The sequence below is a fragment of the Gobius niger genome (genome assembly GCF_951799975.1).
Source record: "Gobius niger genome assembly, chromosome: 1".
In the NCBI taxonomy this organism is placed as follows: domain Eukaryota; kingdom Metazoa; phylum Chordata; class Actinopteri; order Gobiiformes; family Gobiidae; genus Gobius; species Gobius niger.
In genome coordinates, this window is record NC_136852.1 from 37,603,929 (window position 1) to 37,614,839 (window position 10,911).

Sequence of the window (10,911 nt, forward strand, 5' to 3'; positions counted from 1 at the left end):
CCACACACCGTGACAAACCTATGTTATACACAAGGCTATATGGACAGGCCTGAGCTGGTCTATTTGCTTGTGTGCGTGGCCCGAGGTCTGTCCACACGTCTTCCTGCACTGGTCATGACTCCTGCAGGGCAAACGTCCCCGTTTTGCATATTGCAGGATTTTTGCGGGCGGGAGCGGGACAAAACAACACAGATGCGGGCGGGACTGGGAATAAAAATTACAATCCTTTGCGGGATGCGGGCGGGAACGGTACTGCACCATGCGGGGGCGGGCGGGCGCGGGACTGAATAATCTGTACCGCGCAGACCTCTATCGTGAAGCAATTTCACTTATTGCTGTTTATTTATATTACGGTAAAGTTGTATGTGCGGAGAGAGGGGGCGGAGTTAACTGAATGGAAGCGTTTTGTCTTCCGGGTTTGAAAAATACCTCCAGAAAACACTTAAATTTATCACAAAAATGAGTGCTCCATAGTGGTAGAGGTACAATATATCATATACATGCCTATACTTAACTTTGGAATGGTTAAAATAGCATGATATAGCTCCTTTAAATATCATTTTATTTACTTGAAATTTTGCAAGATGTCTTGTCATTGATTGGAACAAAATAAAGAAGGGTAGAAGTTAGTTCTGAAACATGAAGGCAAATGATGCATCCTAAGGCTCATACACAGGGAACCATTGGTAAAGGAGCAATCACTGTTTTAGTTTCAACCCCTATTTTCCACACATAAAGCCAATATACTCCTGAACATATAGTTTTGTTACTTTTAATAGCCTAACTTTGGACGGGCTGTACATGCTATTGTGCACCGCCTGTTAGAGGATAACATTAAATTGCTATTTATCAAACTGGGTCAGGCTGTACAGTCGGACTATCTCTGTCATAGCCTTGACTGTGGCACTCAGACTCTTGCTCAGTATGATTCTCTGAGAGTATTTATCCCTTTTCTGTGGAAGCACAGACAGACTTGAATGGTAGGACTAGCGCAATGTCTCGAGTTCATGTCTCAGGGTCCCGCACCGATGGTAAATAAACTTCTCCTGTTTAAGACATCCAGACTGCTGCCTATTGTTCATCTATACTCTCGAACACCATTGTTAATTCTCTAACACCACCGGATAGCCTAATGTGCATCTAGCCATGGCTAATCCTGCCTTATATCAACGGGACACGTTATTTACGGTTACAAAGTACACAAAGCCCAGCTATACGATCGTCGTACAACAGACATAAATAATACTTACAATAATAATACTTAAAGAAAGAAATTGGCAAGCTATAGCGGACATGATGTTAGGTAAAGTGCCAAACTACCGCAATCATCCAACTTACTTTCTCCACAGGACCAATAATACACTCTTCAGTCTAACTTAAGTCACCGTTGTGTTCATTATGAAACGAAATGAGGACATTCTGACCTGATAAAGCATTGATGAAGCACGATGAAAGTTGAAACCTTTCTTGCTTCTCTCGCTCATGGCCACACCATGTGCTCAGTAATTTACCACTTATTACAGGCGGCACAGGGCCATTGAAAATGTTACTGTTTAAAACCTAATTACTTATAGTAAAATGAAAAATTCCATCCATCCATTTTCTTCCACCGGGTCGTGGGGGCAGCTGTTGGAGTTGCCCAAATCACATTGCACCAGCCCCTCATTGCTCCTCCTGCAGGTGGTGGGTCCACGGGAGGACGGCCTCATGATTTAACGGGCCTGTTGGTCTCTCATAAGGGACTTCTGATGAAAATGAAAGATTCCCATAATGCATTGCAAAATACAGGTTGACTGTGATTTATAAAACCAATTACTTATTGTAAAAAAAATACTGTAGGAGCTGCAGAAATGTGTTACAGTGTATATTAAGCACTCGTCATGCCACATTCGTGTGCCTATGGTGCCACCTTCTGGATTGTTTTGGGTATGTTGCACAAAGACACTTGTGGTCACTGACAACACACACTAAAAATAGGTACATTTTGTTTGAAACAAGGATATTTGCCCTGATTTGAGTAGGTTAGGAAGATAATTTGCCAGTGGAACAAGTATTTTTGCACATAAAACAAGAAAAAAAAAGATCTCACTGCTTAAATCTAATAAATCTCATTTTACTTGAAATATGTTTTTTCTTCTTCTTTTTTTAAGGGCATAATTACTTTAGAGGAATTTTTGCAATGCACTTTAAAACAATATTATCTTCTCTTTTTTGTATTGGTTTAACCTCTTAACTCCCGCCTGAACCGAGAGCATTTTCTCCAGTTCAGCTTTACCCAAATCCAGTGTAACACCTCATTTGAAACCTACAAACTAGATTGATCTTTTTCCTCATATCATCAGATTTTTTTTCATCATTTTTTTTGTTGGGCAGACATCTCATTTTTGTCAAATTTTCGTGACTTTTTTGTCACTTTTTCGTCAAATTTTTCAATTTTTTTGTCCATTTTTTTGTCACCTTTTCGTCAAATTACTCGCATTTTTTTGTGAAATTCTTAGCACTTTTTCGTCAATTTTTTTTTCAGTTTTCGTCAATTTTTAAAAAAATTTCATCCTTGTTTTCATCTCAGTTTGGTTGATATTTTCACACCTTTTCTTCCAGAAGCTTTTGGATTGGGGTAAAGCTGGAGAAAATGTGCTCGGTTCAGGTGGGAGTTAAGGGGTTGAAAACAGAAAATAAAATGTGTATCTCCTCGAAGTTGCTGCTTTGCATGTACAAACTCATCTGAGTACATGTTGTAGTGCAGACAGACCAAAGCATAAAAGCCCAAATGATGAAACTATCAAAACCTCGTCCACTCTCGGAATCAAACCAAAGAATTACTTAGACACAAGATGGATAACTACGCCTTTTAAAGAAGGTATTGACATTTTATTTTTCAACTAAGACTCATAGTAAAGAGTCAAACATTACAGTGATCTAGTCCAGCAGATTTAGAATAATCTGGATTTAGTAGTGAATGATGTTGACGTATTGACAGTAATAGTGATAGGAAATACAACTTAACCTTTCAGCTATTGCAGCACATAGGTCTAGTTTAAAATATGAAAAGGATAACTTCATTTGTAACAAAAGATTAGTTTATTACAAAGTTAAAATAGTCCCTTTTATGGCTTCTTGTCATTATAACAAATTACTTACATCACACAGGTTCAATCTCTACAAAAAAAAAACAGTTAATACACCAGTTCCATTGTGGCTTCTCTCAGACACTGAAGCACACACTTCCCATCTGGAGCTATTCCATTTGTTACAATATCATAGAGCATGAAATCAAAAATATTCAATAATCTGATGAGCTGGTGTTACAGATTTTACACGTAGTTGTGAAACATAAGCAGAAATTATTAAAACAGGTGGGAACAAGAGTTTTCGTAGAATAGAGTGCAATGTTTGTCGGAAACGCATTTCATCATAGGGAAAAAAGTTTGATTTTTTTTGTACTCACTAGCATTGTTGTAAGTACAAAGACCATACAATGAACATGTCAAAATAATGTTTAAAATCTCCAAAGAGATGCATCTTTCCACACTTACTGACATTTCAACTTCAAATTCCAGAGCTAGAACTCCACCTCTTTATGAAATGACACTGATTTACTTCCTCTATCAGGTCGCTTAGCTCTTTCTCATGCTCCTTTTGCAAAGCCTTCGTTTCTTGTTCCTGTTCTCTTTGCTTGGCTTTTTTCTCCCTCGCGTTTATGGACTTCATTTCCTTTTCATGCTTTGCGACTGCCTCGTTTATTTCTCGTTGCTGTTTTGAGATGACTTGATTCATTTTAATCAACTTGTCAGGCCGTTTCCACAGCCGTTTCACCAACACACCTACTTCTTTCTGATGCTTCTCAATCTTTTGCTTCTCTTTGTGTGCGGCCAGTGCCGTTAACAGATTATACTTCTCTTCTTTGTCTTTGATTTCCTTGCTGTGCAGTTCTTTGATATACTCTGAGTCCTTTCTGTGATTCTCTTTGAACTCATTGTACTCTTCTGCTTGTCTTCTGGCCTCCTCTTCATAGTTCCTCTGCAGTTCATCCATTTGTTTTTGATATCCCTCCTCCTGCTCCTTTCTCTTCTCTTCCTCTTGTTGTAGTTTAAGCTGATCTTCTTCAAGCCTTCGATTGAAGTCCTGTCTCTCTCGCGCCATTTCCTTTTGTTTCCTTTCCTCTTCCTGTCGCCTCTCTTCATCTTCCCGTTTCCGTTTTGCCCACCACTCGGCCCTTTCCTTCTCCCACTCTGCTCTCTCCTGTTCCCTTTGTGTCCTGCTCTCCTGCAGCTTTCTGTCGCACGTTTCTTTAGACTCTTCTCCTGATCGTATATTCTCCTCCAGGTCTCGGGTTTGTTGCTCCCATTCCTGACACTGCCGTTCCTCCTCCTCCTCCCTCTTCCTGTCTTCCTCTTCCCTCTTCTCCTGTTCTCTTTTTCGCAACGCTTTCTCCTCTTGAATCTTTTTCTCCTTCTCTTCGAGCTCCCGTTCTATCTGTGATATCTCCTTTTCAAATTGCGTCCTCTGTTCGTCCATTTTCCGCTTCAGCTCTTCCATTTCCTCGCGATATTGTCTCTGCATCTCCTCCCTTGCCCTCTTCATCTCCTCCTCTTTCTCCTTCATAATCCTCGCCACCTCTTTCTTAATGGCCGCCTCCGCCTCTTGGAGCATGTTGTTGGTGTAGGAGCAGCCGCCGTTCGCCCTCACCATGGCGTTGATCTTCTTCATCAGCTCCTTCACTTGGGAGAGGTCCTTGTCCCTGTTGTTAAACAAGTGGTACCGATTTCCGCAGTCGGCGATCAGCTTCTTGAAGGAATCGTCGCAGCGCTCCTCGATGTACCGCTCAATTGTCAAGCCCTCTTGCTCCATGTCATCGCCGCGCGTGAAAAGAATGATGGTGAACTTCTCCGCATCTTTCCCAAACCCCTTCTTAATCAGCGTCAGTGTTTCCTTCTCTTCGGACGTCATTCGGCCAACTTGCAGCACCAGCAGAAAGACGTGGGGTCCGGGAGCCAAGAGACTGATGCACCTCAGCATTTCCTCATTGACCTCGTCTTCCGACAGATTCGTATCAAACAGGCCGGGAGTGTCCACCACAGAAACGCGACACCCGTTGACTGCACTCGTCTCTTTCTGGCACACTCTGGTGACTGATCTTTGTCCCACACCAAAGTTGAACCTTTTCTGTCCGAGGATGGTGTTTCCTGAAGAACTCTTGCCGCTGCCAGTTTTTCCAATCAGCACAATCCTGAGAATATCTTGACTCATATTATCAGCACCTAAAAATAGTGAGATTAAGATAAGTATAATGATGTGGATGAATAAAGAAAAATGCACCCTGTAAAGTACTTACATCGGCTTATGCCTTTTCGTTTTATGCTTTCAATTTCTTTTCGTTGAGTAGAGATCATTTCGATGTGAGCTTGTTGCAGTGTCTCTGTCGTGTAGCTGTGAGGTTTGTTCTTGTCCCTTAGTGTCTCTACAGACTCCAACAGCTTAGAGACCTGCTGCTGCCCCCTGGTGTTGAATATCCGATATCCTCCTCCAAAGCCCTGACAAAATTTCTGGATGTCTTCATCATAAGCCACTTCTGATATAGTGGGGTCTGAGTCCACAGTGAACAGAATCATAGTGAAGGGATTGACTGCAGAGCTGAATGTGTCCTGGATGGTCTGTAGCTCTGCCTTGTCTTCGTCGGTGAGGGGACCCACCGGTAGAACCAGGATGAAGGCATGGACGCCCTCAGGACCACAGAGGGAGATGCAGCTGAGGCACTGCTGCATCACTGCCTCCAGAGGTTTTCCAGACAGAGCCGGCAGCTCCACCAGAGACACCCAGCGCCCACACACCTCTCCCTGGTGTTTGACACACTGCCCTGGGCTGGGAGCTGCAGCCTGACCTAACATGGACTGAACTACTGAGATCTTCTCTGCTCCTCTGCTCCCACACAGGACCAGGTTCAGAGTGGACAAACATCTAACATGCTCTCCATTGTTCTCTTTTACAATTTGGATTAATCGTGTTAAAAGTTCTTCTAACTCCAGGTTCTTCAGGTGCAGATATCTGTAGTTACATTTCCTGATCATTTCTCTTATCTGTGGATCATTCATGTGTTTCTCCATGAGCCCTGGTGTTTCTGCTCGTGATGTGGAGATCAGCACCAGTGAACGGTTAAAGGCCTGCTCACTGAAGCTCTGCAGGACTGACTGTAGTCTGGTTTTGTGTTGCTCAGTGAAGTCTTCAGGCTGGAGAACCAGCAGGAACACATGAGGACCAGGGGCAGAGGCTGCTACTGTCTCTGTGATTATCGCAGTCAGTCTGTCCTCAGTGAGGTCCGGCTGCAGCAGGTCTGGAGTGTTTGCGACTGTGAGGATTTTGTCCTCAAATGAGCCGCTGATTCTCAAATGTGTTGAATCTTCTGTGAACTCCATGTTTTCTAAAAGGAGGTTCCCCATGGCACATCTTTGGCTCAAGCTGTTCCCCAGAAGAACCACCCTCAGCTCCGATACTGTAACACAAAACATGTGAGAATCTCATCACAGAGCTGTAAGCCTGCAGTGTGTTTAACTCAAATACTAAACACAAGATTTAACATTTGCAAATCATACTATTATTGTTGCTTTTACAGTCATGTTATGTTTACTCACAGTTAGGTGGGAAAAAGGAATAACTACTTCTGCGTTTTTGTGGGTAAACACCTGGAAAGTGAACACACAAAAACATTAATATGTGCTTTAACCCCCATGTTAACTGAGCGCATTATCTCCAGTTCAGCTTTAACCAAATCTAGAAGCTTCTCGACTGGAGCTTACAGCCCATAGGCCAGTGTAACACCTCGTTTGAAAGTAAAGACCTACAAAACTGATGTAAACCTTTTTAGTCGCGTGTCATGTTTTGTCCCTTTTTACACATTTTTGTGTGTGTTTTCATTGCTTTTTTGACGCTTTTTTTGTTTGTTTTTTCATCCCTTTTTTGCCATGCCAAACAGGTATTTGAAGCTGCTGGTGCCTCTGGAGTCTCCCGAACATCAAGGTGTAGGACCCTCTAGAGGCTGCAGTTGTGCATAAAACTTCTATCCGAACAGAAACGGCTGCAGTGGCTCAGAAATACATGAAGAATCATTTTCAAACAGTCTTGTTCACTGATGAGGCCGTGTAACCCTGGATGGTCAGATGGATGGAGTAGTGCAGGGGTCACCAACGTGGTGCCCGCGGGCACCCAGGGGCCCTTTGGGGCATGTCCAGTAGCCCTTGGGACTTTTTCTAAAGTGTAAAACACTTCATTTTCTTGAATCTAATTCTTAAAATTACAGTTATTTCGGTTCTTGTGACTCAGTATGAGTTTAAAATAAAGCTATTTGAATATAATATGGGGTCAAAGACTATAAGTGAATAGTGTACGTTTAAGTCTTTAGGATTTGTTTTTAACTGGTAGCCCTCGAACAACTTAATGCTCTTAAAGTAGCCCTCAGCTGAAATAAGGTTGGTGACCCCTGGAGTAGTGGATGGTTGGTGAATGGCCACCATGTCCCAACAAGGCTGTGACATCAGTAAGGAGGGGGCGGAGTCATGTTTAGGGCCAGAACCATGGGGAGAGAGCTGGTCGGCCCCTTTAGGCCCGTTTTGGCTTCCTGAAGGTGTGAAAATGACCTCTGAAAAATATGTGGAGTTTCTGACTGACCACTGTCTTCTATGCTACAAAAAGAAGAGCCGTGTTTTCCCGAACAAAATCATCTTCATCATGACAACGCACCATGTCATACTGTAAAGAAAACCTCTGCATCACTGGCTGCTATGGGCAGAAAAGGAGAGAAACTCATGATGTGGACCCTCCTAATGCTACAAATCCAACAAATGACCAATTGCATTTCTTTACAACCTATAAATTGTACTGCTGTGCATAATAATTTGGAATAGATTTTGAGCTGTTTGTTATATTTATTTTTGAAAAAAAAAATACTGTTATCATTGGGAAGTTTTTTCAACCACATTCAAATGATCCTCTAACAGTTAAAGACTTGAAAATTATTCCGACTGTCTTTTGAGTTGACAGTTTAGTAAATCTGTGAAAAACATAATTTTCATAATAATTTGGAACGCGGCATACAGGCCGGTGCACCCCCTCATTTGAAAAGCTAACCTTGTAGCTTTTCACACCTCGAGTGTGTAAGATCTGTTTGAGTAAAACACAACTACAGGTGGTGGATAGCAGATAACTACAGTTAATAACATTTGAAAAGAGAAGCGCTAGCAAGACTCGCTGCTAGATGGCAGTATGAGCAACTATTTACAAAAGTTGGATCTTACAGGAAACTTGACTGCTTTGCTTTAATTCCTAAACATCCAAGAAGAGATTTCAGACTCACCCTGTTTTGGAGTTTCCATTACGTTTCTCTGCTTTATTGCAACTGGAACAACTGAATACACTGAAAGTACAAAAAAGAAACCACATATCAGCTCAGTGCACACATAAAATGAATTATACCTGAACTTAAAGAAGATTCTATCCTGTAAACTTGATCTAGACAAGACAAGATTCTCCAAACGCCTTCACTCCCGTCTAATTCAAAAGCTGTAAAACCCAGCTGTCGACAGCACTTTTTAAAGCTGGAACTGTAATTCAGTGTGTTATTATCTATTGTCTTATGTTACTTACCGAGTGACTTGTTTAAGGCGACATTTCGTTGAAGCGGAAGCTAATGTCCTGGACTTGATATACCTGCTATACAAGATTACACCTCGAGCACCCAATCACAATCGCTGTACAACAGTGTTTGACAAACCAGGGGTAGGGGGGCCCCTCGGGAACATGAGCACTTAGCAAGATGGAATTATTTCAGATTGCAAAAGAATGTGAAACTGAGTAGAATTTCAACACTATTTTCAAAGGAATGTCAGTTTAATCTTTTTTTTAGCAAAAAGTTTGAGAGTATTTTAGCTTCATTTTGAACACAACATACTACTAAACACTGAATAATCTTATCACTCCAACGTGTGTGAAAACGGCCTTAGTATAGTTGTAATAATGTTGGTACGACTCTGGAGGTGAGTCCTCAGAGTATAAATGAGCAACTCAAGGGGTTAAACAAAAGAGTTTGGGAACCCTTGACGTACAACATACGACACTAATGTGACCCAAATAAATACTCAAGTAAAAGTAAAAAAGTACTCGGGGAAAGTGTTACTTGAGTCCTGTGAGTGCTCTGCAACTGTTTCAGTGTAAAAGTCTGATTTTATTGTGACATAAATAACAGTTGTAACAGATTGTGCAGAACTGAGCACCTGGGCCTGCAATTTGAGGCAATATAAGTAACATGAAATACTAACTGAATATTACACTGATTACCTTCATTTGGACAAATGAGATGAGCTTTTCTGTGAACCAGCAGCAACACCTCAGCCGAGCTGTGTCATTTTGTATCGTACTATAGTCCCACATGCAGTGAACAACAGCAAGCAGCAGGGGGCGCCAGTTCAAGGAGTGCACCCTCAGGTTCTTTTGTCATTTGGATTTATCATATGCTCCAGGCGCTGCTCCTATGGGTGCTGCCAGGTCCGAACGGCCGTGCAAATCTTTGGGCACTAGAGGTGAATAGGCCCTGATTATAAGATGATTCCGTTGATAATGTGTAAATAACAAGAGCCATCTCTTTTCTTCTCTTTCACATTCGAGTGCAGGTCATCTAGCTCAACTAGGAGAGCGGTAGACTTTTAAGTAGAAGCTTGGAACATCGTCAGTTTAACACATTAAACATTGAAATATTAATTGATCTGTTATTTTGTGTGTTTTTCATCCACTTTTCTGTTGTAGCGGAGCCCAAAGCAGAGACTGATGCAGAGGCAATGTTAACAGTTTATTTTACAAGATGTGGAGGCAGGCAGGAGCAGCAGGGAGCTGGCTGATGAGGAGCCGGACACCAAGAGCAACACAGCAGGAGCATCTGCACAGATGGAGGAACAGCAGGTAGCAGCAGCAAAACCCCCAGAAACACATACCTGACATTCACAATCACATGTTTAAACGTTGCACTGTTTCCAAAACGTTTCTTTTGGAAATTGTGTCATTGAGACCAACATTGAGAAACGACATTTGCACTCACAGTAGCACTGCTCTGATAAACCTGATCGGCTGATCTATTTAAGTCATTTTCACACAATAAACACCTTGATTTTACACAATAACATTAAAATGAAGAAAACTTTGCAGTATTTTCCCCTTTCCATGTCAGTAACTTACAACAAGTTTCATTCAACAAGTTCTCATTACCTTGCAGACGTTTTCACACAGGTTCTAGTTAGGTCGAGGGCAGCACTTTAGTGTCAGTGTGAATGCAATGGCAGCACTTTAAGCCGGTCTAAACAGCCGCTCCAAGTGTGGCTGGAACAGGTGGTCTGGATCAGAGCAGGTGTGGTGTGAATGCGGCCGACGTCAGGTGAACTAGTCTCGCTTTGACGCCTCTTTTTTTGCACAAAGAAAGAATGACTAAACGCTGCCTGAGGATGTTTGGATTATGCTCTGACGAGGCAAAATAAATCATCAAGGTACGTCTTTCTTTCCTGCCTTTTCCTTCCAGTTGCAGTGGAACTTTTCTCTTCATGAGCCGATTAAAGTACATTTCTCCTCGCTTTGCGTATATATCACCCTCACTGTAGTATTAACCACGAGGGAGAGGTGTGACCACCGCGTAACCTCGGGGAAGTGTGCGCGTGTCGGTGTCGGCACTTTGACAGGTTGGTGCTCGTTGTCATGGTAATAAGTTAGTTGAACAGCTGATCGTTGTTGCGTGGCTGATGTTGCGACGTTTTGTGCGAGCGCGTATGAACACGGACTTAAAGGAATAGGCCACCGTTTTTACATACTGAGATATGTTCTTACCTAACCTATCTAAGTCACGCAGCTTCTATTGACGGAAGTGAGCGGGGAAGTCTT